This window comes from Periplaneta americana, chromosome 1 (genome assembly GCF_040183065.1).
Source record: "Periplaneta americana isolate PAMFEO1 chromosome 1, P.americana_PAMFEO1_priV1, whole genome shotgun sequence".
Lineage (NCBI taxonomy): Eukaryota > Metazoa > Arthropoda > Insecta > Blattodea > Blattidae > Periplaneta > Periplaneta americana.
The window spans coordinates 190,167,375-190,171,371 of record NC_091117.1 but is presented as its reverse complement, the minus strand read 5'-3'; positions in this window follow the sequence as shown (position 1 = coordinate 190,171,371).

The following is a 3,997-nucleotide window of genomic DNA, read 5'->3' as shown; positions in this document are numbered from 1 at the left end:
TATGAAACGAGCGCAAGCGAGTTTCATAATTTTCATACGAGCGTCTTAATTACCATTATAGGCAAGTTTCATACGACTTTTTATGCTCGACCATATTTCTAACTTGAAATTATTCAGAAGTATTCATTTTATTTCTATCTGACTGAAGATCGGAAGTGACCTTGTGCATAGCTCGTAAATTGTGAGATGTGCGCAGACGCGAAAGTATTGATTTTTTCCGAGGAACAATAATGTCGTTGACCTTGATGTAATGTAGAGAATAACATGAACTAATTTTGATATAACCTGGAAATTGATTTAGAATTGAAAAACGAGATGACAAATTGAATTTATTTGAATATTATTTACAATTAACGCTAATTATTATAGTAACAGAACATAACCTTCTGCGACAGTATTGGATTTCCAGCCTCCGTGACGTTTCCCTCGTTGTCTTTCGATTTCATATCCGAGAATAATCGAAAACCTGAACTTTAATGAACAGGTGTACTTTAATGACATGCATTAAAGGACTGCTACCGGGTGTATAATTACTACATTTCGGCATGGTCGAGCATAAAAATATGAAGAAGCTATATTACATTAGATCCCTCATTTTGGAATCCATTATGACAGTACAGCCAACACTAGCCATTATACAGAGAGACAACACGGTAGCGGACTTGTTCGACTTTTACCCTAGCCCAGGTACTTGTTCAAAATCGAATAAACAGATCGCCACGATACAATAATAGTTATTACTAACACTTTCCTACACTGAAGGTCACTGCTACGAACTTTCCCCTTTGTAGTTGGCCCTGAGAAGAGAGATGAATGGATACAGAGAGAAGATTAAATGTTGCAGCCGTCTCATGTTTTATTAATGGAGCAGATCATCATAAACCATCGCAATGTCATAACAAACGAAACATCAATTCATTTCAGCACCATCCACCAGAGGTACTGAGAGGATTTGGTGATGCAACAATATGTGATGAAACATGTAGGCCTACATCTCTTGCAGCTTCTGCGATTATTAAAAGAAAACGAAATGGTAATGTGTTCATTTCCTGTAGGATTCTCTTTGGAATAATGTGTAAAATCTCTATTGTTTAAAACCGTCTTGTCATTCTGTTGCCTACGTTATTGTACAAAGACTGGCGAAGTTACCAGTGTGATTCAGTAGCACGCAGTTAAAAGTGCAATTTAGTTACAAAGCCAAAACTTAAGAAGAGACTGATATTTTATGGCCTCCTACAGTAGCCCTAATGTGTATTTAAGGCGTTGTGCTACTGAAATTTCTAAAATCCACAATTTTTTAGCTAGAGAGTTGAAATTTTTACTGAATATGCATATAAATATCATAATCACACATTGTAAATTTCAATCTTTTCTCTTAAATAGGCTACTTTTTTTTAAATTAAACTTATTATTTTTTTTATTTTCTTAGTGAAAATCCTATTTATAAAAAAATTATTATTTTAAATCTCATTTTTTCTCTTAAAGGTAACACTGCATTTTGCGCAATGGAGCATTAGTAATGCCATACTCTAATTTATTAATTTGTAAATAAATATATAATTTCTTCAATATTCAAACATTAATAAAAGAAAATAGTACTACTGCTTTACGTATAATTCTCTTGCAATAAAACTATGCCGAATACAACCAATCAAATGCTCCATTTCACAACAGAGATATTAATGAATAACTATGCCAAGTTTCATCACTCTAGCTTTAACCGCTGAAAAATAAAATGAATATGTGTCGTTGAAAACGTAGAACATTTATTTTTTAAGATAATTAAATTTAAAGTTTTGATTACACATAACTCGAGCAGAAATTTAAAAATCATTTTGTACAAAACACTAATCCAACCTGTAATATGGATCGGAAACATGGAGCTTAAAACTAAAAAAGGAGAAACACAAATTAATGTTTTTTGAAAACAAAGTGTTGAGGAAAATGTTTGGTCCAATTTTTGACCCACTTGAAAACAAGTGGAAAATTCGACATAATAATGATATTCACAAACTTTATAATCAATCGTCAATTTTAGATGTAAACGGACCAGGAGATTAAATTGGGCAGGACATTTTATACGTATGGATGACTGCAGCAGCGCAAAACAAAGATATACGAACACCTTTAAGGGGTTAGGTACAGCTTATAGCAGTAAAATTGAGGAAATATTCAACATTTTTTTCCTCCATTACTGTATCTTGTACAAAAATGAAAATTAGTATATGTAAAACACTGTCCTTCTGCTAAATGAAAAAATTATTTTTACGATTTAAAAAAATTATTTACATTTTTTTTTCTTCAAAATTCAGTTCATTGTGCAGTGATGAAGTGTTTCTCACATAACTCAAAAACTATCCAACATTCTGTGATGAAATTTTGTGTGTATTTATGCAATGGGATACAAGATCACTTCTCTACCTTTCATAGATCGTCTGCTAAAAAATGAATTCATTTAAAAATGATCAAATATCAGTATTTTCTTATAACACAAAATAAAAAAAATATTATTTCTTAAGGAATGTAGTTGAAAGAGCATGATATTGTAAACATGAGTTTCAGCAATAAAATAAAAGAGAGAGAACTTGAAAAAATTAACAAGTTAATGAGTTATGAGGGAACACTTTTTCACTGCACAGTGAACTGCCACCATTATGAATTTTGAAAAAAAATAAATAAATAATTTTTTTAAATCATAAAAATATCTTTTGCATATAGCAAAAGGACAGTGTTTTACACGTACCAATTTTCATTATTGTACAATATACAATAATGGAGGAAAAAAATGTTGAATATTTCCAAAAATTTTACTGCTGTAAGCTGTACCTAACCCCTTAACAACACAAAGCCACTGGGAAAACCTCGAAATAGATGGAAAGATGAAATTCAGGAGGAATGCATGGAAATAGAAATTACCAACTGGGAGAACTAGCAAAAGACAGAACAGAGTGGAAGCGTTTTGTGAAATCTACATGGAGTTGACATGCTCCATAATGTCCTTTGATTGATTGATTGATTGATTAACTCGAGTATTAACTCAACTTCTACAAATTATACAACAGTATACTTATAATTAAGACATTGAGATACAATTTTCAGTGAATCCGTAAATTTTTTAGCACGAAAATAAAAAATGATAAAAATTTGTCAAAATTCGACTACTTTCAGTAGTAAGAAGTTCTAAGAACACGTTCTGCGATAGGAGCTGTGTTATAGCTTAAGAACAAGACACTGCGTACGATTCTGTTTCTTGTAGAATCAAACTTGCCAAGGAAACCCTTTACGTCCAGTCTCTTAGAGTAACACAGGTAACAGTGACTCATTTAATGTTCGTAGTTTTGATGTAAAGTCTACAAAAACGTAGTAATTTTTATATAACATTTAGGAAGTGAATGTTAAATATCGTCGTTGTTCCTGCAATAACTCCTATGTAACATATTTATCAATTTTCAGGTTTATGCTGTATTAAAGAACTTAAATAGTGATATGGCAAATAATAAAATCTGCTATATGTAATTATATTTCTTTGTTTCGAAAATGTAAGAATTCACAGTCTCCTACGTACGGCTGCCATAGGATGAATAAATGTGTTTTTTCTTCCTACTGAAAATTTTTATATTTTACATATAGGAGTTATTGCAGGAACAACGACATGTCAAAATAAAAATACTTTTTTTTTTAATATTGACAAAATACTGATAATCCTGTGATTTTTGTGATAACAAGTTATATCACCAGGTGTAAATGCACAAGTAAATACGAGTATTATGCCAAATGAAAGTGAGATTGCCTTAAAAACGTAAGCACGAACTGCCATGGCTGAATCCCAGCAATAAGTTACATAGTAAGGGCTGGATTTTTACATCCAACGCAAAAGACAATTTCCAAACAAACTCATTTCCAGAAATATGCACTTTTCATTATATGAATTGTGTTCAAGTGAATGACTAATCAGATTCGTAATTCCACTAGATTGCGTGGCATAGAGTGGTGGAAA